The sequence below is a fragment of the Vidua chalybeata genome, chromosome 21 (genome assembly GCF_026979565.1).
Source record: "Vidua chalybeata isolate OUT-0048 chromosome 21, bVidCha1 merged haplotype, whole genome shotgun sequence".
Classification (NCBI taxonomy): Eukaryota; Metazoa; Chordata; class Aves; order Passeriformes; family Viduidae; genus Vidua; species Vidua chalybeata.
The window spans coordinates 10253999-10259249 of NC_071550.1; the positions used below are offsets into that span (position 1 = coordinate 10253999).

The following is a 5251-nucleotide window of genomic DNA, read 5'->3' on the forward strand; positions in this document are numbered from 1 at the left end:
AGCACAGAGCTGAGCTTTGCTGGCTGCCAGGGCTGCTGTGCTTGCAAAAGGCTCCCACATTCCAAAGGAATGGACACTCAAATGGGCCACCAGGATTTTCAGTGCTTCTGGGAAGGTGCCATGGAAGTCTTGGGGAGCAGCAGGACCATGTTCACATCAGGTTTTAGTGTCTGCATCCAGCCTTTGGGGCAGCCAGCAGCTCTAATGGAGCTCTTAGTGTGTTATTTTATGCTTTTTTTGGGCCTTGGGGCTCAGGAGGAGCAGGTGGTGAACCACAGGCTCCAGGAGATCCCAGAAACATTGAGGCTGGAAAAGACCTCCAGGATCAAGTCCAACCTTTGGCCAAACACCCCTGTGCCCACTAAACCATATCTCAAAGTACCGTATTTCAAAGTGCCACATCTACTCGTTTTTGAACACTTCCAGGGATGGTGACTCCTGCACTTCCCTGGAGAACCTGTTCCAATGCTTAAAAGGCAGGGACATAACAATGTCCCTGGAAAAACTTTGCACCAAGGCTTTGCAGAAATCCTCTTGGATGTGAGTGGAAGATGGGCACAGATGTCTGTGTGGATGCTGTGCAGCTCCCTGTTCCTGGCACACTGGAACATGCAGCTGGTATTTCATATTTTTTCATATTATTTCAGAAACATTTCCTATTTGCTTTTTTAAATGTTGTTGTTAAATCCACAATATCTTGTTTGGAACAATGGATTGATCATATTCATTATGGGAGAACTGGAAAATGGATACATTTGAGTGATTTTTTCCCCACTCTGAATTCTGCAGTCCTACCAACTTTATTAATATTTTTTTTTCTGTGGCTGAAGCTACAAAGCTGCCCTTTGATCCCTGTGTATGTTAGATTTTAACATTAGTGTCAATTGTATTTCTAAGACCAAAACCTCTTTAAACATGGGAACATTTTCACTGGCTCTGGCTCAAGGCTTCCCTTCCTGGATTAAACTATTTATTGTTTCCCACATGTCTTAAGAAATGGATTAGTTGAGGCATTTGTGGCCTTTCGTAGGACTGACATGGAGGCAGAAATGCAGCTCTGAAACACAGTCCTTGGATTGGGGCACCTTCATGGTGCAATGCTGCTGGGCCACAAAGCTCACTGGGAAAAAATGATTTTTCTGTCCAGCTTGATGGAACCCTTGGAAGGAGACCCGGGAATTAAAAGTATTCCAGAGAACTGCACAGAGGCCAGGATGGCTATAAAAATAGAAATTATATTCTGAAGTTGTGAGGAGAATATCAAAAGCAAGTTTTCATTGATAGACGGGAAGACACCTCTAAATCTCCCTAAACAAAGCAATAAAAGCCCATCTGGGTGTGGATTGGGCAGGTCACAACCTTGGCCCTGAACAAACCCACAGGGGACCAGCCTGGTCCCATCCCTGGGCAGAGCTGCATGACCTTCCCACACCTCTGAACGTCTCTGTAGCATTTCCATCCCACAGGTAACAAAGACCGAGGAGTCCTGTGACCTCCTGAGTTGGGATGGATCCACAAGGATCGAGTCCAGCCCTGTCCCTGCCCAGATCCCCCAACAACCCCACCCTGGGCATCCCTGGCAGCACTGGCCAAACGCTCCTGGAGCTCTGGCAGCCTCGGGGCCGTGCCCATTCCCTGGGGACAATAAAGAGGTGCCCTCCCTGCCTCCCACATCTACCTGGGCATCAGGATTTGGATATAAAGCACTCCACCCTCTGTCCCCCTCTAGTCAAGCTCTGTCTTTGAAAGAGGAAACGATGGGTGATGGATACAAAGGGATTCCAGGTCCCCTGGTAAAAGTCATCTTTGCCACAGGCCTATGCTCAACAAGCAGCATCAGAGAGTTTGGGCTCTGCATTGCAGCAGGGTCAGTGGGAGAGGAGCTCTGGCATTGATATCAGAGATGAACAATTCAGCAAAACACATCCTGAGCATTTGTCCTCTTTGCAGAGAAAAGAAAGACATTAATTTTTCAGAGGATCATTTCCATCCCCACCAGGCTCAGCTAAGCTGAACCCACAAGCCTGATTGTAAAAGTGAACTTGAACCACAAAGATATTTTGGGTCTTGCTCTGTGGTCTCCTCTGAAAGCCAAATAAAGAGATAAAGCTGGAATGAGGGACAGGGGGAAGCTAGGTAGAGCCACAACAGCCTGGAGAGAAATTCCCTTTTAGTAAAACCCATCTGTCCATTTTCCAGGACCTGGGGTTACAATAACAGTAACTTGTGCTCATTTATTAATTGCAGATTAATTGGAACCCTGCTGGCTTCTGTTTCTTTGTCCTTACTGGGATATATGCAGAGGAAAGCAGGGGAATTCCTGCAGGTCACTTCCCATGGGGAGGAAACACATCAACCCTCCAAAGCTCACGTTTTTGGAACAGAGCTGGAAGGAACTAGACTGGGGAGAGGCAAACAAAGCCCCATGTCCCTCATGCCACCCTGTATCCCCCTCCACAAGAAAAAAACGTCTTTCTGGCTTTTGAGCCTTCCTTCCCTCAGATGGAAAAGTGTCTTTTGAAATTCAGAAATTACCTTTTCCATCACTGGTTTGGCTCATTTGGACTCAATACAGGGAGTCTACTGGAAAATGAATAGGGAAAAGAGATGTGCAAAGAAAGAGGAGGAAATCCCATAAATCTGGACAGCAATTCATGGAATTCAAGATGCAAAATAGGTTAATTCTTACCTATTACTTTATTCTTAGAAATTATCACTTTCCAGTCCCCCCAGCAGGGTTCTGTAGATGATTGATGTTACTGCTCGTCCACAAACCAAATTTATAATGTTTTCAGCCAGCTCTGCAATTACTGAGTTCTGGAGCCATAATTTGATCCTCCTGCTGCTGTCTGAAGAGATGAACCAGCTCGGACTGTAAATACCTGGCAGCCATTCCAGCTTTGTCCATCAATGACCCCCACAAAGTCTGCAGGGTCCCGAAGGCTCCAAATCCCATTACTGGGTGTTCCCCCTCTCTGATTGGTGTGCATTAAATATATTTCAAGGGCACAACTCTGACCACTGCTGGTTTCTCTGCTTCTCATTGCCTGTTGTTTGGTGTAAGTGCTGGGGGATGTTTGCATTTCACTTAGGCTGAGGTGGGTGCTCCAAAAAACAACATCAGGAACACTTTGGGAATAAACAGGAAGATAAAGCAGTGAGGTCTTTGCAGGAGGTACAGACCCTCCCCAGGCTCCAGTGAGATTTGAACTCACGACCCCTGGTTTACTAGACCAGTGCTCTAACCCCTGAGCTATGGAGCCTCTGAAATTTGGGTGCTTTTGCCTCTACAAACATTTCATATCATAATCCTCTTGTAATTCTGGTGTGAAATGGCCCTGGCACTACTGGAATGTGCTGCTCCAAGGATTTTCAATTCTCTTTCCAAATGGCACCAAAACCCATCAGAGACACAAAACCACCACCACAAGGTGAACCCAAAGCTGGAATTTACTCTCCTTCAGCTCATCCTTGTCAGGACATCACGATGGATGATCTCCTTTTCCCCAGCCCAGCAGCTTGAGAAGTTCACAAAGAAATGATGATATTGGGGCTCTTCATAGTTATTGCACTTATTTAGCAAAAAGGGAAAGAAACAGGGGCCACAAAGATGCTCCAAAAGCTGGAGCCCCTCTCATATGAGGAAATGCTGAGAGAATTAGGATTATTCAGTGAAAAGAGAAGAGAAGAGAAGAGAAGAGAAGAGAAGAGAAGAGAAGAGAAGAGAAGAGAAGAGAAGAGAAGAGAAGAGAAAAGCCCCAAGGTGACTTTATTGTAGCCTTTCAGTACCTGAAGGGCCTCCAAGAGAAATGGAAAGGGACTTTTCATAAGGACATGGAGGGACAGAACAAGAGGAATGGCTTCCCACAGCCAGAGGGCAGGGATGGATGGGAGATTGGGCAGGAATTGTTCCCTGGCAGGGTGGGCAGGCCCTGGCACAGGGTGCCCAGAGCAGCTGTGGCTGCCCCTGGATCCCTGGCAGTGCCCAAGGCCAGGTTGGACAGGGCTGGGAGTGACCTGGGACAGTGGGAGGTGCCCCTGCCATGGCAGGGGTAGAACGAGATGGGCTTTAATGTCCTTTGCACCCCAAACCAGTCTGGGATTCTCTCATATCCCACTGCGCCCCACTGGAAATCAGCTGTGTATTTATTTTCTCCCTCTCAACTCTTCACATTTGTCACTCCCTCCTTAGGGGTCCATGTTTTGTTCCTTCCTGCTGCTTCATCCTCCCCTTGAGAGCCCTTCAGATGCCACCTCCAGGCTGAGTCTGATGGACTGTGGGCTGAGCACTCCCCAGGCTGAGCTTCCAGCGGGGCTGAAAGTGTCACAAAAGTGGGGTGAATATGGAGAAAGTAAGAATCACAGAGAACAGAAGTTTGGATTTAGCATTTGGCCAATGAGAACCCCTGTGATGCCCAGGAATATTGGTGTAGAATTGTTCAGTGTGGGCAGTGCCAGAGTGATTGGGAGACTCCTCCTGTAGATCTCCCACTGTGGTGCCCTGGGCTGGCCCTTGGGAGATTCCTGCACAGAAGGAGGAGCTCTGGTGCACAGTCCCCTGTGCACCACGTCTCAGCTTCCTCACATCCAACTGGTAACTCGTGCAGAACTGGAGTAGAAAAGCCCTGTCTGGAACACCTCAAATTTGGGAGAAGTATTTGTGGAGACTGTCAGCAAGTTCAGGAGAGGATGCTGGCTGTGCATTAAACCCGCAGGCACAGAAATGTCTTGTGGCAGGGGAAAACATAGAGCAGCAGCTGAAGAGGATTCTGAGTTTCAGGGTAGATGCACAAAGAGAAAATATAAGTACAAATGGTTAAAGGGTGACTCAGAATAAGCCACATTGTGTCTATTATTCCTGGTCTTTTTTGTGGAAGAAAATTGCTGTCTTTGAAAGAAACCAGAAATTAAGACCATCCATCCTCCCAAGCGTAGAAAAACACAAACCCTCATTAGGTGGGCTGAAAGGCAATTCTCAGGCCTTTATCTGACAAGCTAAGAGCAGGATTCTGTCTATAGCTTTTAAGGAGAAATGATGAATTACCTGGCATGGGTTCAGTGCCTGAGCTTGGCATTGGATAAACTCACAAAGAAGCCTGAAGCCAATCAAACAACTTTGTACAAACCCTGCTGAAAGCAGCCCTTTGGGGGCACACAGGGAGGACGTGCACCAATAAAATAAAGCTGAAAATAATAATGAACATCCCATGCAGGAACATGTGCTTGGAGCGTAGTTTCCAAGAGCAGCTGG

The 5251-nt window shown here is 47.2% G+C and overlaps 1 non-coding gene across 1 annotated transcript; it reads right to left on the reverse strand.

The window, feature by feature from the left end:
- Positions 1-3190: 3190 nt before the first annotated feature.
- Positions 3191-3263, reverse strand: TRNAT-AGU (transfer RNA threonine (anticodon AGU)). The gene has a single exon. It is a non-coding gene; the product is annotated as a tRNA-Thr (tRNA).
- Between the last annotated feature and the right edge of the window lie 1988 nt (positions 3264-5251).